At 43.5% G+C, this 24,790-nt stretch overlaps 1 protein-coding gene across 9 annotated transcripts in view; it reads left to right on the forward strand.

Annotated features, from left to right (window-relative positions):
- erfl1 (Ets2 repressor factor like 1) overlaps positions 1-24,790 on the forward strand; it is a 102,735-nt gene that overhangs the window by 46,221 nt on the left and 31,724 nt on the right. For 8 of the 9 annotated variants that reach the window (XM_029452128.1, XM_029452126.1, XM_029452133.1 and 5 more), the window contains one exon: positions 22,959-23,095. The gene's annotated coding sequence lies outside the window, so the exon portion shown is untranslated. Of the gene's footprint in view, positions 1-9,739; positions 9,888-22,958; positions 23,096-24,790 lie in introns of those variants that run through there. The other variant, XM_029452130.1, reaches the window with a different exon arrangement.

The following is a 24,790-nucleotide window of genomic DNA, read 5'->3' on the forward strand; positions in this document are numbered from 1 at the left end:
CTGTGGAATAGAAGTGTTTTCTTTGGGTGAAACAAATGAAGGCCCTGGAAAAGCGATATGAAACCAGGCGTGGCGTGGTGTAAACGTTAAATCATGTGAAGTGATGGTGCTTGTTCAGCTGTTCATTATTAGAATAGCTTTATCCAATTGGGCTGCCCCCTCTTACCCTTTTTCTTTGTTATTATATCACACAGCAGCCCCACTCTTCTGTCACAAGGAGCACACACACACACACACACACACACACACACTTGTACTCTGGTGATATGGATGGTAGATTTCAGCATCATTATTCCCTAAATGGTTTACTTGGCACAAGCAGTATTACAATAATCCACAGTTTCTCCTTGAACGCATCCTCCTGAAATGCCATAAAGGCAGACAGTAACGCCCCATCTCTCCCATTTGATTTCCAGGTGTGTATACCTCCTCTCGAGTACTGTACAGGCCTTTTACTGCCGCTAAACTGCTTCTCCCATTTTCTCAAATTCATTCATCTATCTCATCGTCGTCCTCCCTTCTTTCCCAAAATGCCTTCTCTCAATTTCCTGATCTCTCTCACTCTCTCTTAGTCCCGGAGTGGCCCACCTGAGCGGGCGGGGCGCGGTAATGGCGTTAATGCCCGGTAATACGGGCCAGATATTATAATCTCAACACTGTCACATTGCGTTAGCCGCGGGAGACTGACGTGTCAATGCCACGGCGAGCAGGTGACGCGCGGGGCTCAGGAAGCGTGGCCCGGTAATCGCCCAATACAGACACATTTATTTTAGAGTTGAATATTTTCACCACGCTGTTTTTGCCGCAGCACAGCGGGTATTTAGAGGGAAACTTGTGTCAATCCGCCGCTCAGGGAAGAGGCACTACACCGTATCTATACCTAGGGGGTGTCAACTTTCAAACTAAAACTGTGTGTCAGTACAGGTCTAAACATATGATTGAAAATCCTGCATTTTGCTTCTTTTCAATTACTCGTAATTGAAAAGTTAGGCAGTATTTTGTGCAATACACATACCATGAATGTAAACAAACATTATAAAACTCAAATTCAGTAGCTGTCTTGGGTTATTTAATCAATTTGGATTCAAAATCAACTTTATTGGCCAAGTATTTTGACACCTCAGTTCTTAATAGCGCCCAATATACCTAAACATTGTGCAGAAGAGAAATGTACAGTATTATATATATATATATATATATATATATATATATATATATATATATGCAGACATACAGCTAAACAAAGATATGAAGCCTACAAATATAAGCAAGCGTAAACATATCCAAGCTATTATATACAAGTGCACAATGTGCATTCATGTATACGATGCTACACGTTGTTGGTTCATGTCTCAAAGTGCCTCGCATTCAATTGCATGTACTGCAGTGTATGACATCACATTAGACTCAGTGTATCCCTGCATGCTGTGCTGGATATACAGGCGAGACTATTGGCAGTGAGTCAGTTTGGGCAGTTTTTAGAGCCTCTTTTCACCTGACCCTAATGCCTTTGAAATGTTGGAGGAAAATAGAGCCTCTAGAGGAAACCCGTGCAACATGGGGAGAACAAACAAACTCCACCAGAGATTGAAACCCCAACACTTTCTTCTTGTGAGTGTTAAACATTGCGTTTTGGGAATCTTTCTCCATCAGACTGAACTTTAGTGTTAGGACGTCGTAGAAAACATATCTGACACTTGCAGGTTGCAGCGTTCCTGCATTTGCATCTGGAAACTGAAACCAAACCATTTAAAACAAGGACACGATAAAGCTGCTGCGGACTAACTTAGTGTCAGCGTTCTGCAACATACCCTGTTCTGTCTGTAGGCGTACCTCTCAATAATTTTTGGCCTTTTGTGAAAGCAATGGCAGAAAGAAGAAAAACGATCCATCCCTCACACGGACGTCCCCAGTTACGCTCTCGTGGGTGCACCGGCTCGTCAGTGATTTATGCGTGTGTGTAATTGAGTGTTAATAAAAAGTGTGTCCGGAGCGCATGTAATTGTGTGTTTTCAGGACCCTCCATGTGTGAGCTTGTGTGTAATTGGGTGTTATCGATGTTGTGAGTGTATGTCGGGGTTGAAAGAGCGAATGGACAGGTTACGGAGTGATTGCAGTTTGGAGAATGTCTTTAAAAGTACATACAGGTGTTTTGTTCTCTCTCCCCCCCCCCTGTATTTTAAAGGCAAGAATTCTATTTTCAATATTGTTTAATTCTTTTTGGTTTTATCTTGATGAACTCAAAGAGTTCCAGGTCTGTAAGAGCCGACGTTAGCTTAGCACCACTAACCTTCATTTTGTGTTTCACGTCTGAGAGCACAGGATCAGCCGAGCTGCTCAGAAACCTGCACAACGGCTTTGTTGACGAAGAAAATCAGTGGAGCTTTTAGCTTTTGTACATATGAGCAGAGTGGGATTCAGTGTACGAAGAAGAGCACACGTATTTAATGTATGTTGTTTTCAGTTTGGCTATTTAAGATATAACATTGAGCGACACATGAAAGATGCATATTTCAGTCTTTTGCATAGTTTCTGCTAGTGTGTGTGTGTGTGTGAGTGTGAGAACAATGTGTGTATGTGATGGCAGTGTATAGAATAGGTGTGTGTGTGTATATATAGTGTTGTGCGGGTGCTGTTTAATTGATGCGGGCTGGCCATCGATCCCTCCCGCCCAGCCTAATGAAGGCCTGATTGGTTTGTGAGGGCTGGCTGGTTCTGCTTAGCTGCCTCTGCCTGCTGCCCTGGCTGCACACACACACACACACACACACACACACACACACACACACACACACACACCACACACACACACACACACACACACACACACACACACACACACACACACACACACACACTCAATTCAACATCATTCTTCTCTTTCTCCTTCTCTCTTAGTCTCATGCTTTGTCTCTGTCTCCCACTTTACATTTCTGCTCTGACTTCCTTTTTGTCCTACTGTCTATAACTCTCTCCGGCTCCTTCTCTCTTTTACTCTTTACAATGCTGCGTCCATTCTCTGGCTTGAATCCTAAATTGACATCTCAATTCCCCATAATTTACAGCAGAGTGCTACACTTAGTGATAATGAAAATTCTTTCTTGTTTTTTTTTGTGCGTGAAACTTCAAGATGCAACACTCGAGTGTTCCATTAACTGTACACCTCGTGTGCTCAAACTTGACCCGTTGTTTGTAACAAATATTGGCCCTTGTTGATCATTTTGAAAAACTTTGGCGCCGAATTGTCGATACAGTTAGTGAAACGACGCGGACATATTCCTGTGTGTAGCTATCGGACAGTCTTGCGGAATATGTGAATCCTCCATCGCTCTCTTGTCCCGTCTCTCGTCTCGGTGTCTCTGCCTGCCTTCATCTGTCGACCAGCTCGCCAGTCAGTCAGTCAGACGTCACAGTGCTTCTCCTGTCATGGCAGTGCCCATAAGTGTCTTTTTGTGTCACTGGGCTCACTACAGACGCAGGTATTAAACCGCCCTGTTAATGGCTTTGTCAGATGGCCTTTTCACAGAGCCAGTCACGAAGACGGACAGCGGACTGCTATCAGTCCATGTATGTGTGTGTGTGTGTGTGTGTCTCCACGTGTGTGTGTGTGTGTACATGTGTATGTCTCAGTCACAGGCATCAGGACTCACTTCAGGAAATAAAAGGCCACCCAAGTATCCGCCACAGTCATGTATCAGCAAAATTTCTCTCGAGTGGCTTTCCAGTCAGGCAGCAGCGCAGTCGTTCCAATCTGTCACTGTCCGTCATACAGCCGGCTCTCGCACTCAATAATCTGTCTGATATATTATTTTATAGAAAGATGATTGCTGGCAAAATCCTGCAAAATTCACTTAACAAAACCAACGTCTCATAAATCAAAATTTACATCTCTGCAATAGGGTACTATGATACCATTAACAAATGTATTGTATACACATACAAACACATACGCACAGTGTGTGTGTGTGTGTGTGTGTGTTTGTCACTGCAGATACCATTCAGCATTTCCATCAATAGGAGATGACCAAATAAATGAGGAAAATAAACTAATAACTAGGCTGTATTAAAAGCAATAGATATAATAAAGACCTGGTTGTATCTAATGTCAACATTACAGATCCCTCAACTCCTCAAAGGTCTTTGCAACTTCAGATGCTCCACGCAACATAAACGTTAACATCTCTCTTTCACAGGAAGACGACTTGGACAAAATAGACATTTAAATAAAAACAATTTCTCAGTTTTTAATCTCCTACAGTCTTTAATGCAACAGAACAGGTCAAACCACATTTCTCAGCACAATGTCTGAGATGTCTGTCCTTCAAAATGTATTTGAGTGACTAATAAATGTAACAGGAGTTTGATCTGCACCAATACATACTGACCACAAAGTTTCTCTTTTCTTTCGTGAGGTTTGAAGGACGAGGCGTGATTGTACATATTTCTTATTGTCAACAAACCCCATCAATGCTTTATTCTTTCATTTCAACACTTTCCAACTTCCCTGTCTGTGCACTCGGCCACATGCCCAACATGTAAATCTGCCGTACGAACATACAGTTTCATTATTTGTTTAAAAACAACTGGAAACTGTAGTTTGTAGCACACGTTACTCAAACATTAGTAAATGGAGCTTTTGTTAGACTATTTCCAGCTGTGGATAAATACACATTTTGTCTATGGCACCAGGTTAAAATGAGATTTACTTAAAATCAGATGCGACTCCAGTTTATCATAAAGATCGTGTGTCACTAAATGGAGCTCTGTGGCACAGAGGATGAAGCTACATCCGGCTTTAGCTACAACTCATCGATGATTTTGTCTTTTACTTGTTGACGATGAGAAACGTATATAATCTTGACAACAGTATGAAAGCAGACGGCACAGGACTCATTCTACACTTAGTCAACGTACTCTGTAACTCCACTCTCCAGCAGTTGCCGTTTCAGAGCAGAAGGGTGTAGCGTGGGGGGAGGGGGGGGGATTGATCAAACTGCCTTTCAACCTGTGGTGCATCTTTATTTCTCGTCTCTCCGTCTGGTACAGTAGCCCGCACCTCTGGCCTCCTACACCACAGCCTTCACCTCACCAGCCTTGGCCAACAAATACACAACAGCATACACTGGGATAAGTGGTGTGTGTTTACAGCTTGTTCATTTCCACTCTCCAACTCTCAGCAGAGGAAAAGAACGGGTGAGAGTGGGAAAAAAGAGAGAGAAGGGGTAGAAACTATGGGGAGAGAGAAGGGGCTATCGGAAAGGAGAGGGAGGGCTTGTGGGGAGTGTTTTTGTCCTGGAGAGAAATAGCCCTCTAGGTTGTAATTGGAGGTTGAGAGAGAGAGGGGGGAGAGAAAGAGAGCGAGGGAGAGGAGGGAGGAAGAGACAGGAGAAATTGCTTGGCTGGGGCTGTGTGGGATGATAGTGTTTTTGACAGGTAAATAAGGCTGTGATTGTCGACAGTTACACTGCACCTCGCTGACCCTCACACACACACAGGCCTCCTCCATCTATATTTCACTCTGACACACGTGCTGACTCTCTGCCTCCCTCCTGACACACACACATATTCACGCGTGTGCATGTACGTGCATGCACAGAAACGCAGACGCTGATGTTATCATAACTTACGGTTTGTTAATATGTCGTGAAACTCACAAGTTCACAGGGAAGTTATCCCAAACTTCCTTCCTAGTTTAAAAACTGAACGCTGAAATGCAACTTCTGTTTTAATGAGGATTTGTCTTAAAGCGTCTCATTTTCACAGGACAATGGTCCTTAAGTCCATTAAAAACACTCCTTGAATAACACAAATCTTATCTACAGTTTACCGCATAACTATGTTTGGAAATGCACAACGACAACAGTGTAAATCGTGACCAACGACTCGTCAACATGACGGGGAACAGAAACTACAGCTGCATAAAAACTCTCTGACACAGTTACAAATAAAGCAGCTTCACAAATGTAGGATTTAATGCAAGGTCATAATAGATTGTATTGTGCATGTGTTTGTTACCCCCCCCCCCCCCCCCCCCTCATGTGTAGTCTAACATGTAGTATCTTCTTCCCATCTTTCTGTTTATTCTGAGATAGATAGATAGACTTCTGTCTCTGCAACACCGCCAGTAGTATCTCTTCTTCCTATCCCTTTCCCCTTCCTTCCATCTTCCCATTCTCTTTTATCAAGTCAACAGCCGTCTCCCCCTCCCCTCCTGCCTGCCCTTGCCTCCCTCCCTTCCCCCCCCCCTCTCTCTCTCTCTCGCTCTCTCTCTCCCTCTCTCACTTCAATCTCAAGTGTTTTCAATTTTATTCTAGAGTGGAATTAACTACCCCCGATGTCAAATTGCCGACGAAATCGATAATAATATCTTTACAAAAGAGGATATTCCAGTCTCTCGCGTCGGCTTTTGAAAAATGGAAAATTTAGCCGAGATTGATTCATTAGTTGACACGTTATAGGACGGTATAAGTATTGATCGCGGCCTGTCATGTCCCATCTCGGCTAATCGAAGCTGAGGCGCTCTGTCGATGGGCGCATTTTTCATAATTCCGTCGCCGGGGAGAGAGACCAGCCGGCAGAGGCGACTGCAAGGCACAGAGAGAGAAAGAGGAGAGTATAGTGGGGCAGAAGGAAGATAGACGGGGGGAGAGAGATGACTTGGGGGGAAATAGGTAGGGGGCAAAGAGTGTAAGAGCGAGAAATAGAGTGAAAAAGAGGCATGGGGTAGAAAGGGAGGGAAAAGGAGAAAGCAGTTTTGTGTGTCCGTGCGTGTGCGCGCCTACCCGTGTGTCCATACAGCATCTCCAGCCCAGAGGCCTAGGGGTGAGGCAGGGAGGGAGCCACAGGGAGGAGAGGGTATGTTAATGGGGCAGGTATTGGGGCGTAGATAATTAATGCATTAACTAATTAAAGTCAAACGGTGGAGATAACGATGTGGATGGAAGTATAAGGAAAAGGGAAAAGACGGCGGGATGAAGGGAGGAGAATTAGGGCGACAACAGGGGAAGAATGGGTTTTAATAGCGAGCAATAGGGGGAGGCGGAGAGGTGTGAAAACGGAGAGATGAGGGAGACCGAGAGGAGGTGTTGGTGGAGGGTGTGGGGGTGAAATAAATAGAAATTGAATGGCTTGGGTGCGAGCAGAGAGAAGTTCTGAGGCGGAAAAAAAATATAAAGAGGAGTGAGAGAAGACACAACGACAATGATGGAGAAACTTTTGATAGTTGTGCACTTCGTTTGGAAAAGTTGGCATTGGCGTGCTCAGGACTTATAAGTCCAACATAATGCCACTCCTCTGGCAGTCTTGTCACGAGTTGCACAAATCCAGGGGACCCGTCAATCAACACAAGGAGGTTGTTGGAAAAAAGGAATGGAGTCTACCTGTTTGTCTTTTGGTCTAAAGTCTGAAACCCCCAGACTCTATTGTTCCCTGTTGGATATAGAGCACTAGATTATAGGTCATCATATTGCACAAGGAGCAACACAGGTTTAGAAATAAATGCTAAAAAGGTGCACAGGAAGAATCCTGCCAGAGGTCAAAAAACAATATAGTCTGCTAATGCATTGCCTTTTAGACTATATATATAGTCCCACAGAATTATAGCTGACCACATTTTACAATGATCCACAAATAAAATGTCAAGAATTCATTCATCCACCATAAACTTCTGCCATAAAGACAAACTATACAGCCAGTAAGAAGCAAGAGGTTTTCAGAGAGTCAGTGGATCCCACAGGGGCTCATTGTTTTGCCATTATATAACAACCCATAGCCAAAAAGATGACATTTTGTCATGTTTATTTCTTTACTATGGTTGGGTTGTAACCGACCTCTGCAACATTTATTTGTGCTCTTTCGTCTTTTGGTCTAATCCTTTGTCCTCTGTATGACAGACCAACAAATGATAGCTCACCATATTCTACACTTCTACAACGAGCCTTGCAGGTTTCACAAATAAAAATGCCAAACAGGAATGATAAAAGAAAACCGTGCCATAAAGGAAAACACAATACAACCCAGTAAGAGGTTCTTAAAGAATCACTGGGTCTTACAGCAGCTCATCCATTTAACCGCAGTCTGTCATCTTTATTTCTAGTGGTCTTGACATCCCCGTGCAACACCTTTTGCTAATTTTCAACACATTTCTGTCTATTTGTGCTCCTTTTAAACCCAGCGTATTTTTTAATAACACAATGCTGGGTCCATAAGTGTCTTTGTAAGCATGTTGTGTTGAAAACCAGACCCACAGATGTGCTGAAAATGACACTTCAATTGTCGGAGTGCAGTAGTTCCAATGAGCCTGAGCTCTCACGTCCACGGGAAAGCAACGTGAATCTCAATCCCATAATTGATTTTGATAAACTGACATGCATGGTGTGCGGAAGTCCTCTTGCTTTGAGAGAAAATGGGAGTGTGTCCGTGAGGCCACCCCCAAATCAGCAATGATAAAAGTGGAGCTGGAATGGGGTTGTGGGATGGAATCAAGAGAAATGAGATACACCAAATTAGAAGAGATTGGCTTGATGGACTTGGATTAGAAGGAAAAGAGGTATATAGGGAGGGGATGACGAGAAAAGGAGGAGAGTGAGGGAGTGAGTGAGTGCATATGTGGAAGATGGGGAGAAATGGAGGGGAGGGGGGTCTCGGTACTTGGCAGTCTCTGGGTATCTCAGGTTCTCTCCGGCCGGGAAAGCGGTCGATATTTAATTGTTATTGCTAGCATGGAACGCACGGAAGCGGGGCCTGTACGAAAATTTCTCATTTATTTGGTATTCTTGTTTTCTCTCCTTTTCCTCCTTCCACCCGCCGCCCCTCTTTGCGGGGTGAGGTGGTGGAAAGTGAGGGGAGGGCGTGCATGTGAGAGGAGAGGGGAGGGGGGTCTCGTGTGCGCACTGGGGGCAAATGGAGAAAGGGGATGAAATCTGAAGGGGGGGGGGGAAAACACTGCGTCCTCCTCTCCCAAGTTTAGTTTCTGTCCCTAGACACATCATATCCACCCTCGTTCTCCTCCACGCTGTCCGTCCCCCCCCCCCCCCCTTCATCTATCTACCCCCACCTGTCCAAAATGAAAAATCCGTCATTTTCATCAAACGCCCAACCAAATATTATCTACACTCCATTCCCAGAGATCGAATCGTATTTAAGAGCGACGGGATTCGCCATCTGTTTTCAAATTTCATTCCTCCATGAACTTTATTTTCCCTCGACTTTGGACAAAATTATAACCCGATCGATCCGCTCTGTGGCCCCCACCCGTCTACATATACACTGTGCAGGTCAATGCTCTGTCTCACGTCCACAGGAACACGTGCACAACAGATGATAGAAACTTAAATGCGGTCGGGCTCATGTGAGGTGGAGGTTCAGGCTCAGCACCTTCTCTTTTTACCTCCCCCCCCCCCCCCCTCTCTTTCTCTCTCTCTGCGCTCTCATCCCTCCCTGCGCTCGGATCTCTCCCCTCCACGCTTTATCCCCTTACACCTGCCTGTTTCTCCTTGCTTTCAATTTTTGGTTAGATTGCTAATGTAAACTAGATCATACCAATGTCGGACAGTAGCTGGTGGCAGAGGAGTCTCTTTTTTTCCTGTCAACTTTGTGTTGCTCCGAGGACAACTTTTCTCTCGCTATAGTCCTGCGCGCTGCTTCCCCCTTCTCACTTATCTTTCTCTCCCCTACGGGCGGTACTCACTCACATCGCCACTCATAGATCACGCGAGTGTAACTCTTCATCAATGTAGTTAAATGCAGGAGGAAGGATGCGAGGTCCGATCTGTTAAATTGCCCAGATTATCATCAGATTATCATCAGTCCTCTGCGCACGTCTACAGGATTCCCAACAACAAGAAGTGGGAGCTGCTGCTCAAGTCCATGAAGGTGCATCGTTAAAGGTAAGCACCCTGCATCCTAATGCCCCGTCCTGTTACGGACAAGTGGCTTTAATAATTGAGATGCACGTCAGAAATACATGAGAAATATAATGTACTTTGGTGCGAGGGAAACATGCGCACCTCCTGCAGAAATGTATTGATGTATGCTGTGTACGCTCGTGCGCCGGAGAGTTGTCGAACAGCGCGCAGTACGGTATACCTATAGCTATACCAAATAGATCGGCAACAATTCCTAGAAGGTTTCTGCTTTTAAAGTGAAAACGTGTTTGTGCTTTGCATCTGTGATTTATATCCTGCTGCGGCTTCAGGAACCGAGATGTTGACGGGAGAGGATGGTGGCAAGACGCACGTGAGATGAAAAGTGTAAGCGCGCGGTCGGGGGAAGTGGAACTTTGGGGATGAGGGTATCCTCTTCAAAAAAAAGTTGTCCAAGTCAAAACGGCGTAGGTGGACATGCAATTATATGCGCGTGCGCAAGGTCGTGGTTTAATATTTGATGACTTTTATTTATGCTATGGTATTATGGATTAATACTGCATGCGTATAGATGACCTTAACCATGTAGCTGCAGTCTCGTGAGCTCCACTATACTATATACTATATATACATGTTCATGCATTCCCAGGGACTTAATTAACACCAGTAAATCATATAATTAAAGCTGGTTTCTTTTCTTTAACCACAAGAATATGAAAGCATATGTTGCAACTTTTTTTTGTTCATCACGTATAATGTTTTTATATCTCTAGGCATCACAAATACGGTCATATTTAACTTGCGGATGCTGTGATAAAAGAGAATTTCACTCGGTTTAAGATCTCAACATCATATTCTTGTGGCCCGGGGTGGTCTGCTCACTTTTTTGTGATTATGAAGAGCTCCAGAGAGAGCAGTGAGACTCTAATCTTTGATGTCCAACAGATATATACAGTCTGGAGCTGTTGCTTTGATACCGAATGGGAGACTGACTCTGTGAACTCGCACAATGTTTGGTTGAGTTTATACATCTTCGCGAGCTTTATGTTGTCTTCATGATTTCAGTTTCAAAACAAACCAATGCAGCTCAAGAGGTCAAGGTCGCATCAGCTCTTTCACCACACACACACACTAGGCCTTCACATCGGATACACGAGGCGTAAGATCCTTGAGCAGATCGCCGTCTGGATATTTTTGCACCATCAAGCACCACAACATTTTATTATGGATTAAAAGATCACTACTATTTAAGTTGATGTTTTATATTTAATATTTTACATCATATCAAAATAAGCACATTTCATTGACTGGTGCTCGTTGTGAATATTGTTAAAAACGTAAAACTGCTTCTCTCTTGCTCGTCTTTCCTCTCCTGATATACAAGGCGTCCCCCCCCCCCCCCCCCCCCCCCCCACCTGGATATTGTCAGCATGACCTTTTCATTGATTTCAAGTTCATGTCACACGAGGTCAAAAACATCACTCCAGCCGTTTTTCTCATTTATAGATCAAAATCCAATGTGCAGCAGGAAATTCTACTTAAATGTGCAGAGAAAGCAGGAGCGTCATGTGTCTGTGTTAGCCGTGCAGTTACAGAATGTCAGCTGGTGACGATGCAACACGACTGCTGCTGCTTTCCACCGCAGAGCTGCAAAACTGTCTTTGTGAACAGGCTGACAAATGTGATCCATCGCATGCGCTCGTATACATGCGTCCCAGTTCAACTTTAGTCATGTGGTCAGTTTGTCTTTGTGTCCGTCTGTGTTTTGCAGCTGAAACATTTCCTTTTCAAAAGATACGGTGATTCATCAGATGCCCTCCATGTTTCAGTGACGGGAGAAGCAGCTTTTCATTTTTCTTGACATCATACATGAATTATTGCATTTCTTAAATACTCATTAATCTACAATGCAAGTGCCTGTTAAGAGATTTCATTTTGTTGTTGTAGAGAAACATCATTTTATACACAGCGTTACATCCTGGCGTACACACGGGTTGAGTGGAGCATCTCACGGTGGCACAGACTATGTTGTGTAATATACATCTACATTTTCAAACAACATAATTCAACGTTGAATTTGGGTGTTTTTCTCCTTTTTAAGTATTTGAAATGTAGCACATTAGCTTTGCTTGAAGCCTCGTAAATCTAAATTCATCCCTGAGTCTTCCTTTTGTCGACTGGGGAATCTTTGGATTTCGTGGGGTTGAAGAACCTGGACTCGTCTCTAATCTTTAACACCAGCACCCAACACGGGGAGAGTGACCCCCCCCCCCCCCCAACCCTGAGACTTCTCAAGTTTGACTAACTCAGACTCAGGAAGGGTCACTAGCAGGAAGATGATTAGTCTCCACTGCAGTCTTCTTTTCTTCTGCATGACCATGTCAATACCCCAGCAGTGTCCTCTTCTTCCTGAAAGAGCTTTTCCTATTGACACTGATAATGTGTTAATCAATGTGGCATCTTTTGTGCTTATTCTAAACCACATTATATCCGCACCCTCTGCATGAATCAAGGCTGCATGAGGGCCCACTGCAAGTGAGCGTCCCTCCATTGATTAGGTATTAGCGTCGCCACCTCCAACGCCCAGCCACTTGTTTGCAAACGACGCTCTATATCGGAGGTATTCAAACGATCACTAAGCATGGGAGCCAATATTTCTAGAGGCTTGAACAGGTTCATTATAGTCAGTGGGGATGGCTCCTCCGAGGGATGAAGCGCTCATAAAGGGCCCGGCGGAGTATGTCCCCGTCCACCGAGCATTTGACAGTACAGTCAATGACTCCAATCGTTCCTCATCTGCTTTATGGCCACAGCGACGTTTATAGCTGTTATGGGGTTAAAATAAAAGCATTAATGGATGCGCAGGGGCCGAGGCTCTATTCAGCAGGGTGCAGCATTTAATCAAGGGTCACTGTGTGTAAAGTCCATAATCCACTTGGTGACAGTTGGTGCCAAACCAGGGTTTTGCTTGTATACACACACTGTTGCTCCAAGGGAGGCGATGGAAAGAAATGCACTCATTTTACTCGCTGTAACAAGAAACATAACGGCGTCCTGCACACTCTCCATTACTTGTGTGTTTTCGGTTTTGATTGTCTGTTTCACGAGGAGTGTGGAACTACTGGCCCGACTCATAAAACTTAGGGGAAGGGTGTGGCATGTGCCAAGGATCAGGATCACGGGGCAGGTACACTAATTATTTTTCACTTTCGTCAACATTGCGAGACAGAACGTGGCCTCGGCGGAGGTCTGCGCTCGCAGAGTGCCATTTATAGTTGACAACGTCTTGGTCCAAAGAGCCTAAAATCATATGTAAAAAAAAAAAGCATTTCTTTGTCATTTTTTGACTTTCTGACGTGCAAGACGTTTGAGGTAATATTTACTGAAACATGCAATACTGCATCTCTAAAATAATAATACATATTTTCCCATCTTTTCTGTATTGTACCACGTTTACAGTCAAACTTCCTGCAGCATCATGCCGTTAACGTTGTTGTTTTTGCACTCGATCATGCTCAGATTACAGTGATGACATGCAAGTAGTGCTAACATGTAGCTTATCCTCTCGGTATTTGTATTGCCACACACACGACAGGCAATCTAAGATCTCTCTGGAGCTCTCGTTCCTCTCCTGTTCGATGTCATCATTATTCTCTTGCACTCCCCACAGTGCCTCCTTCAGCCCTGTTGAGCTTCTGTTTGAATTAAGACTCTTGCTAAAACTACCTATTTGTGTTCCCCACTTGTCTTTCTTCTACCTTCCCATCTTCCGCTACACCCAAAGCAGATTTCCTTTTTAGACAGCGTGCCCCCTGTTTTGGAGTCACTGACCCCCCTCGGCTCTCTCCTCTCCCTGCCCCGACTCCCACTTAACCCCTTATTTCACAGCTGAACTACGGCTAATTTCCCCCCAGTCCTCCGAACAGCACTCTCTCTACTGCTGGAGCACGCTTAATTACCCACAATTAAAGCCGAACGCTAACGAGAAAATTGCTCTGTTATGAAATGACTTCAAAAGAACTAGAGTAAGTAGAATGGATTGGAAGAAAAGTTGGGTATAGCCTCCGGTAGCAGGGAAAAGCTTCTGTGCTGTGTTTTCCCCTCAAGCTGTCTCAGTGGAAGGCAGTAAGCAAAGACTCCGCTGGCAACACCCAAAGCTGTAGACTACAATATTCAACAGCTAAACTCAAGTGTTGGCACTGACGAGGCACAAGCTCTCACTTCAGTAATGGAGTTAGTAATTGGAAGCTTTGTGGAAAAGACTTTGCCTGTTTCCAAAATATGTGCAAGATATATATGTTAACTTGCATTTCGTGTGTGTCACTTAAAGAAATATCTTCCATTACGTCTCTTAACTACACAGAAATAATGGCGGAGACTGTAGCTGGTGTGACCAATGGATTTTGAATAGATCGCCTGCACTCTGTATGATTGAAATTATGGTTAGCCTCTCAGCTGATGCTTATTACATTTCATGTGTTGAAAGTGGCGACCTGCAATCACGGTACACGCCATGGTCTTCTAAAGTCAAAGACGCTATCGCGCACCGGCTGTTGATGTATTTATGACGTACGAAATTGCAGCCGAGAAGAGTTTCGATTTCAACTGACCAGAAACTAAGTGTTTTGGAAAACCATGTTTTTGCAACACGACACATTTCATACGGACTGCATACAAACAACACTCGCCTCTCGTACCTAGCTATGCAAATATGTTGGTGCTCGAAACACGAAAAATCCACATTTAACACGCTCACAATGATAATGCAAACATGCTGTTAAACTGTAACTCCTCAGGCCTGAACCCTGAGCATGCATGTGACATTTGGCCAATGTAGATTGTACCAACTTCCAGTTTTTTATGTCAAATTGTGCAAAATGTCAGCAGGACATGAATGTGTTTAACACATTTCATGGACATCCATTCAGTAGTGGTTGAGACACAGTCAGAGAATCACCAAAGTGATTATTCCTCCTCTGAGAACGATGGATGTCGGTAAAAATGTTCACGATGTTGCGATATTTAATTCTGGAGTAAAGCGACGGCCAACATCGCCGTCCATAGAGTAACGCCGCGAGCATCGCTGAAGAAACCAACAACAACGCCTCTTTTCAGACTTCATTTTGGAAAGACGAAAGGATGTTGGATTTTATAACGTGAAATCCTATTCCCCTCTACTTCATGGAGCGGAAGCAGAACTCTGAGACGGATATGTATGTATGTATATATATATATATATATATATATATATATGTCACACACAACTATCTGCATGGCCAGCTACCACTAGATGTAAATAAACAATATGTCTTTATATATTTGTTCATGATCATGTTTTTCCGGTTGCTCCAACATGATTTGAGACGACTGACGGAAATAAAATGGCTGATTGGTGCCACCAGAACAACCCCCCCCCCCCCCCTCTACATTTAATAAGGTTACACTGCGATCGTGAACACATTCTCGTAACATAACAGCGTTATCTCGTGAAACCTCGCTGAAACACAGCAGCCGAGCTGAATTGAGACACTTAGATGTTAGAGTGTATCCGGCACAATATACCTGACCACAGACCCCATTCCCTGTCACGGCCCCCCCCCCTACCCCTCAACCTCCCAACCCAATCCAATCTACAGCCGGCAAAATGAAACAAATAAACACTAATTTGGATTATTTACGTGCAGTTTACACCACATGACGGGAGGTATGAGAGGGAGGAAAAAAGAGCTATATGGTGGGTGGATAATTGTAACAGTGGTAGTAATAAGTGCAGCGGCTACAGTGATAACAATTAGATTTGATTTCATTTGAGAATGCCTCCACAGCTGCTCCCCACTCACCCCTTTAACCCCCTTCTTCCCCTTTTTCCCTTCCCCCCCTCCCCTCGCTCCTCTCCCCCTAGATTAAAGTGGGTGTGTTAATTCCGTGGTGTAGCGATCGAACAGCTCTGGCAACAATGGGAAATGGGCTATTGATCAGAACAGCTCAGATTAAGACTAGGCAGTGGAGCTCTTTCTTGCTCTCTTTCCCCTCCTTTTCTCTCCATTTCCCATCTTCTTCAGCCTGTCTTCCTGTCTGTCCTGCTTGTGTCACCCCCCCCCCCCCTGCATGCGCCTCCTCTCTTGTCTTTCACACCCACAAAGAAGAAGAAAGAGTGTTTGCATGTATAAGAGAGTCTAAGAGTCTATGAGGATGTCCTTGTCCTTCCTCCTTGTCCCTCCTCGTTTGCTCTCACCGCTTCCCTCTCTTAATGTCTGTACCGACAAGACTATTCTCTTAAAACATAACATTTTAGCTTTATCAAAATGTACAAGATGCATAGAGACTGACGACAAGTATACAGTATCCTCGAGCGGAAATATATAATGCACAACATGTGAGCCTTTTACCTGTTTACTCGGCTGCAATTTGACGTCCATTCACATGAGATCTTATATCAATCAGTCACAGCGATGCCCTGTGTTGTGCCACAATTAAAATCCGCCCTATCAGAGCAGCTCACATACCAAAATTAGCTGTCATGATCGGGCTGCGGGACAGAACACATTGGATTTGCATTGAATAGACATAAAACATACCAAATGTGAGGAGACAGCAAATCCATACAGTGAAAAGTGAGCTAAGAATCCCCTGCTCTACTTATATTAATTAACTCAGTCAATGGGGATGTGATAGGTCAGTTATTCATCCTCTTCCAGCGCCTCCCCACTCTGTCACATATACCTCCCAGGTGTCAGAGGCACAGACGCTCCAGCTGCTGAGCATGGATCAGCGGGGAAGAAAAAACACCCCGCTGTGGACATCAGAATGCGCTGGTCTGAGATCAGTGGTTAGGGGTTACTGGCACGTTTCAGTGTGTCTGCTTCTGCTTTTGTCCTCTTGGATTTTAGAGGTGACATGCACAAATGCAACAGACACTGCATACATGTGAAAATACTGTCACGCACCGGCAGCATGCGCACACACACACACACACACACACACACACACACACACACACGAGTGGTCACATCAATATTGCCGTGACCCTCAGGGGACTCGCAGTATTGGCAAAGCTTTCATCTGCTGAGTGTGTGAGCGTCTGATACACCCCGCTCTCGACGTACACACAGTCAAGCTTGACATACAGTAAGAAGAAAAAGCCATACGCACAAACAAATGCACAAAGCTACACCCAGTGCAGCTTTGTGGCGGTGTAACCCCAAGAATCGGGGAAAGGAGTCAAGAGAAAGTGTTAGCTGGGGGGGTTAACGAGCAGTGAAGGCTGAGATCAGCAGTCGACACTAGAGGGCGATAAAGAGGTGCATGGGTTGTATCCGAGTGTGTGGTGATGTATGTGTTTGGCTGTGACCATGGCCATGTTGCACCAAGATTGCTCCATACATTCAACGTTTTGTTGGCCTTCAACAGTGTTCTACAGTAATGTCTTATTTTGACAAAGGACTGAGTCAAACGCGTGAGGCGTGTAAGTGACTGAAGAGTTTATTTAATTAGGATTGCAACCAAGAATTTATTTGTTATCGTTCATCAGCCCACTGATTCTTTTCTTGATGCCCAAAGTGACGACTTTAAATTGCTCGAACCCAAAAATATTCCATTGACAAAGATGGAAAAAAACAGCAACTCCTTTCGTTTGAGAGGCTGCAACGAGTCAATGTTTGACATTTAAAGAAGTTAAGCTAAAAATCAATTATCAAAATAGTTCCTAGTTGATTTTCTGATTAAACAATTAGGCGACTAATCATTTCAACTCTTAATTCCAGTCAACCCATCATCACCAGTGAACACACTTAGTGGCGTGTTACTCCTGCTGAGCACTAAAACAGGAGACACCAAAAAAAAACCGATCGCCTCACAAAGCTGCTTTTTACCTCCAGCACTGCTGAGACGACCCTTACCCTCTTTAGCAGTGGGTGCAAGTCATGTTATCAGTACAAGAATTTGACCTTATTCCACTGTCAGAGTCATTATAAATCAGAGGAAGCTCAACTCGACAGCCAGCAGACAACACAGCATCCCGTTCTTCCTTCCAGCTTCAGTCCCCTGTTCCCCATCCCTCGCTGCCGTCTCCTCTCCTCTTTTGATTCCCTTGTCACAGACTCCGGCTCTCTGCACTTGAGTGAGCTCCATAGGTTTACCTAATTGATTATTAAGTTGCTGATTGGGGATCAATTAAATAATTAAAGTTTGTTAAGGGCAGAGTCGATTTTACTGGCACGGGAGCCGGAGCAGGCTCTTCTCTACTCTGTGTGTGTCCGTGTGTGTGTTTGCAAAGGTGTGTGTGAGTTCATTTTTGCAGACGGTTGATATAAGTGATGCTATCGAGTTGAAGACAGATAGTGTGTTTCATCGTAATGTGGATTTTGCTGCAGGGACAGCACGGAAAATGTTGACAACAACAGTGTATTTCTTCTTAGTAGTCGACTAAAGCCAGACTGACGGGTAGAGCTCGACCTTCGCTTTCCTTTATATTCATTGAAGGAATATGTAATATTGTTGTGGCCAGGTTGCATTTTACTCCACATAAAGAGAGGACATGGCAGTGATTCCTTTAGTTTCACACTTGCATCCAGCGTTGGGTTTTCTGTCAGAGAACAATGTTGCACTGGCACCAGCAACTCCTTCATGTGACCCGTTTCTTTTCTTCTTCGGGGATAGCTCCCCGATTTCAAGTTGAGCAACTTTTGGGTTCAGCTTGGTGGTGACTCCTTGGTGAGCAGGAGGTGAGGCAGAGGGGAGCTGGAGTGGCTCCTCTTGTGGTGACAAAGACAGCCCTAAAAGAGAAAACACACACAGACTACACACACACACACACACACACACACACACACACACACACACACACACCTCATATATGAGACACAGGAGCGGAAACGGGTCGAATCCTACTTCAAATTCTCTTTCCTCTCGGCTTGTCGACCGGGGAAAACAAACCGACCCGAGGCACAGCGAATGGGGATTTACTAATTAACTACTTACACACGCACACACACACAGCCAGAGAGAGAGAGAGAGAGAGAGAGAGAGAGAGAGAGAGAGAGAGAGAGAGAGAGAGAGAGAGAGAGAGAGAGAGAAAGAGAGAGAGTGAGAGATGCACACCTCCTCTCCTCCCTCTTCCTCCTCCCTCCTCCCCCCTCCCTCCCTCCCTCCCTGTGCTCTCCTCCCCGGGTTCAGGTTGGTAGTAGTGCTGCCTCTCCGGTCGCTGCTCGCTGCGCCGTCAGAGTGAATGCGTGTGGATAGACTGGTCGCACTTCAGCCGGCGAGAGCTTTAACATCCCTTCCTGAAAATAAAACCCGGAGGTATGTTGTCCGCTTTGCACATTATATTACATATAGTATTTATCGTTTTATATTTGGGAATTTAATTCGGTTTTTGTTTTTTCGAGGAAAGCAAAAAAGTTGTGGTTGTTGTGAGTGTGTTTAAAATGTGTCATGATGGATTAGTGCTGGCGATATTATGGTTTATTATTTGTCATGATTGTGCTATTACTAGAAAAATAGTTTTGCTTGTATTACTGTCAGTTTGAGGATTGCAGTGCAACAAAAAGTTGAACCGTGCGTAATTTACGCAGGCTCCTTTTGCTGATATTATCTGGAAGCTTGGATTTAGTTTGAGGTTTTTTTAGCTTTTTTCTTCTTCTTTTCGGAAACTTCTGCGTAAGTTTGAGTCTTTTGCAATTATACACACACACACACGCACACAGGAGGAGATGGAAATAAATATCCAGGTTTTGGGGCAGGTGTGAAAGTCTCGGCTACACGGGAGCACTTTGATGCGTTCAGCTGTCGGCGTTGGCCCGGATTAGCCTTTAAGTGTCTCTATTTGTTAAGGCGTCCAGCCCTCACCTCCACACCGCCGTATCAATCAGTCAATTAAACAGCCACTCACACACGGCGAGCTGCACGAGACCTCAGCCGGTGCATCTCTCTCTCTCTCTCTCTCTCTCTCTCTCTCTCTCTCTCTCTCTCTCTCTCTCTCTCTCTCTCTCTCTCTCTCTCTCTCTCCCTCTCCCTCTCTCTCTCCCTCTCCCTCTCTCTGGTTCATTTGTGTGCGTGTGACCCAGTTTAATTTACCTTTTAGAAATATGTTATAAAGTGTGTGAGTGTGATATTTGGGCTCCTATTGTATTATTATTTGTTGTGCCATGCTGTTTGTGATATGTCCTCAGATGTGGGATGCAATTGCACGTGCTAATATTATGGTGTGTCTTTATTATTTTTTTAATGATTAATTAAATAATTAATTAATCAACCTAAAATTTGGACTCAATTTCAAGTCCACCCTGCTGCATCTTGAGATTTCCAAGAATTTCTTAGACATTTATGCCAACGTTTTTATTTTTAGAGTTTATATTCCCCAGCTCTACACAAAACCACATTTTCCTCAGCCAAAAAATAATGTACGAAGCCAAGTCCAACTCTTGGACTCTCCGTGACCATCCGTCAATGTGTTCACCAAAGGAAAATGCTGAAATGTACTCCTAACAGGGGTGAAGCCGATGATTTGTATGTGTGTACTCTAACTCGCATGGGAGTTTGTTTCAGAAGTGGGCGCATCGATACAGTGCGGAGCAAAACTTGCAAAAAAAAAGATATTTGGAATAATCTTAATGTGGATTCGCTGCACTCTCCTCAGATTTTTTTTATTTTTAGGTGTTTACCCCCTTACAACGTTAATGCATATTTATGTGCGCCGTGGGTGTACTCCATCAATTATTTGTGCCAGTATATTTCCAGATAAACAGTGTTTGTAAATCAATACATGCATGTAACTATTGCAGATTAAGATATCGATCAATGGATCCTCCCTAACCCCAACCGATGTTATTTTTCAGGCGTCAATATTCACATCTAACTTTACACAACATCCAGTCTACCTCCACAAAGTTTTGCTGCGTGAGTCTGACAGAAAAATAAGATTTTAAAGTGAATAAAGCCTTAAATTAATTTCTTAAATGTGCAATTAATAGCACATACATTTACCAAAACATATAATAATAATAATAATAATAATAATAATAATAATAATAATAATAATAATAATAATAACAATAACAATAATAATTATGATATGGCCTCTATCGATTCAGGATGTATTTGTTTTAAATATCCTACAGGGAATAAATTATTTTATTTCTCGCATTTTTAGCTGATTTCCGGCGTCTCGTATCGTTTTGGCTTTTTGTAACTTTACTACAATCAGACATCCTCTGTTTCTGCTTCCTGCTGGCCTCAAACATTTGGTCCTGTGTGTGTTTGCAGTGTGTGAAGTTTCAGACCAACGTGTTGAGCCTCTCCAGGCCGTTTTAATTGGATTATTTCCCTGGTTTTGTGCCGCTTCTCGCCGGCCGTCTCATCCGTCTCTGTGCTGTCAATACTTGGTGGAAATATTTCCGACATTAAATGGCATTTGGGGAAATTTCTACCCACGTCATCCACCCTCCCCTGCTTCATCCTTCACCTCTGCACGGCTGGCTTTGAAATCGTCCAATTACATTTGTTATAATATCAGCGCTTTACCACAGACCACTGAGAGCACTGCTCTACTCCATTTATTTACAGGGATAAAAACAGTAATTATGATAATAATAATAATAATAATAATAATAATAATAATATATAATAACTATAATATTATATTATTATTAATAATAATAATAATAATAATAAAAATAAAAAGTACATTATTCGACCTGCTCTCGTATAACAAGCAGGATAAAACATTTTCGTTTCAAAGTCATGGACTTATTCTTACATTTTTATTATTAATAATATCATCATCATGATATGTTATTATTTTTATTATTATTATTATTAGTTTTGTTATTATAAATATCGAACGAATAATCTGCTCTCAATACTTAATTTCTCAAAGCATCCTTGTTTGAACTTGAACTCGTTTTCAATTTAATTTACGATTAGGATAATAAATTATTCCCATAATCGTTTTATAATTTGTATTTGCTCAGATGAACGCATTTGATTTAATCTTTAAGAATAAAAAATAGTAATTTACTGCTGTTCTGTCCGCAATCCTCTTGTTTTCCACTCGCCGTCACTTCCACAAAAATAAACTATAAATAATGTTATTTATTTTTTAATCTGTATCTTTTGCTTTATTTTTAAGGAATTGTTAGAAACATTATGTTAGATTAAAATCCTAAATTTATGAATGTTACCTGATGTTTAAAACTTTTCGAGTTATGATTCTATGCTGAGGAATTACGATTTTGGATGTGCCCTCCCTTTCTAATATATTTCTCTTCTTTTGTTTTTCCTTTTTTCACTTTGCTCTTTTTGGAAATAGACTATTGGCTTTCTTTTATTCATCAAGGCAGTCGACTTATGGGGGGCTCTCGCCTCTCCTCATCTCTTTCGGAAAAAAGAAACTTCTGACTGGTGGAGGCGGGTTTTGATTTTCTTTAAAATGCTCTCATCCTTAATGTGTTGTCATCTGGAAAGCAATTTCGTATGATCAAAGTGCGGCTAGTTAGTGCGGTCAATATCCTTTCCAGCAAGATTCTCATATATCGATAACAAGACAGCAGAGCCTCTCGCTGAGCTGCATTCAGGGCCTCTGTATCTGTGTGCCGATAAACCCGGATACACCCCGCGCGCAAAAAAAGAGCTATAACCTCATATATACACACTTCAGAAGGCTTCAATATTAATACAGCAGAATTATAAGTCACTCTCGGGATTTTGTCTTAATATTGCACAGACATCAACTCCAGGAATGAATAGCATCAAGTGCGATAAAGTCAAATAAGTGTGCAAAAAGACGCACACTTTAAGTCATTTTCGGGGGCATTATAAGAGAGTTTTCTCATACTGGCATCTCTTTCTCCCTCTGGCTGTCTCCGTAACTGTGTGGCAGTAAAGAGTGAATAAGGTGATTGATCTGTGGTCGATGTGGCAGCAGCGGTCCTGCGGGAAAACAACACAACACAAGCCCCAGGAGCGGCTCCACGTCACCGGTCCCGGAGTTTACTTACTGTTATTCTATTTGTTTAAATTTCTGCTTTGAATGGAGAAAAAAAAAGTGTCCATAATGAAAATGACATTTACTATGCGTTTTTGTTTTTCGTCTTCTAGTGACGCCTTCGTGCAGTGCGACAGCGGCACTTTCAACAACACGCGTAGCGGCGAACAAACTCCAGCTCAGTCCCAGAGACGGTGATCGGGCTCCGGCCTCAGGTGCATCTCGGAGGCGGGGCGACGCGGAAGTCCAGGTGGGTGAACTTCCTTCTTCAACCTGCCAATATCTCATCTCCCTTTGCTTTCCTTCCTGCTTTTCTTCTACACTTGCCTTCGTTTGTCTTTTTAAAACCACGCTCGGTAATTGCATAAACAACCGCGTATTTTCACATTATAGGAAGTGAAGTGAAGTCACTTAAGGTTAACATGTTTCCATGGGTGGATTGTGTTGTTGATTGACTGAAGACAAAGGCTGTCTAGTGTGTCCACGTGGAGATACAAATTGTGACACCTGCAGATGGAATAGCAACTTTATATATATATTTAAAAAAGAAATAAAAGGACATATTAATGCAAAATATTGAGACTGGCAGATTAGGAATAAAGACATTTTAATTGTGATATCATGTTAAATCTTAAACTTTGCAAGATTAATCCGCTTTGGATTCAGGGTTTGTTGTGTCGTTGGTGAAGCAGCAGAAACCTGTCTGTGTATAATCAAAGGTTTCCAAAGCCTTGGCCATCACGGATCACCTGCAAGATGCTCCTCCTGCAGCCACCTAATGTCTGAACTCTTCCTCCGGCTCCTCTGCTCCGTCCTAATCACTCCTGTCTGATATTAGCCCCTTTGCGCACCTTAAAATTAGTCATTTATTCCTCATTATTCAACACGCATTACTGTGTGGTTGTAGACACACTTCTACCTGTTACACTCCAAGCCTATAGGGCAATTGAAGGACTCCTCTGTATCTTCACCATCTCCAATCCTCTGTCCTCCCCCCTTTCTCCCGTGGCCCTCATACCCGTGTCGTCGCTCGCTGCCACACCTGGTAACTACAAACTTGTACACAATAATAACAGCCAGATGTATCCATCTATCTCTCTATCTAGCCTGTCGGCAGTTAGTGGAGTGGCTGAAAGACTTGCAGGCGTGAAAGGTCAGTTAATCAATGGCGCACAATTTGACAAATCCCAGCGACTCTTATCATCCTCACGGGCGTTTAGGGCCGAAAGGAGGACCACCGAGATAAATGCTTAATCCTTACTGCACTGCGAGAGAGTGAGAGAGGACAGATACAGTAGCACTGTAAAGCAGAGGGGCATGCAAAGACGTTGGGAGGTGGAGAGGGGGGGGGGACGGGGCTTTGAGGGAGTTGGCGAGTGGAGAGAAATGCAAGAAAGAAGGAGAAATGGAAGTCGCTCAAAGCAAAACTGGAAGGTGAACAAATGTGCCTGCGTTTGGAAATGACAGATTCTTCTTTTGTCTGTCACAAAAAGAAAAAAGAAAAAAGGGGACGACTTCATGGCTCTCAGATAATCGAATTCGCCTCAGGCTCGACAAGCCATGCACATGCCTTCTGGGTTGACATCGAAATCCTAGTTCACTCTCAGTTATGGCTCTGCTGCTGTTTGTAAAGTTGAGAAAAACCTGAGGAAAACAAAGGTGTATGAGTGGTTGAATTCTCCTGTGGCATGTTAGCTCGCCTGCAGCAGTGTGCAACCAAGAGGAAAATGAGCTTTTGTCCACAAGGCTGGCCTCTTTTCTCTCAGTTTTTTGAACTGCAGGGGTTTGGGAGGTGGCACAATTTCGTTGCTCTTATACGTTTAACAAGAATCACCCCGGCGTGACACGGTGGCAGTTGTTTTATATTGAATTGTAATACTGTTGCGGTTTTATTGGCTTTAATATAATTCAGGTTAATGATCAAAACGGTGTCATTCCCACCAAA

The sequence above is a fragment of the Cottoperca gobio genome, chromosome 16 (genome assembly GCF_900634415.1).
Source record: "Cottoperca gobio chromosome 16, fCotGob3.1, whole genome shotgun sequence".
Taxonomy (NCBI): Eukaryota; Metazoa; Chordata; class Actinopteri; order Perciformes; family Bovichtidae; genus Cottoperca; species Cottoperca gobio.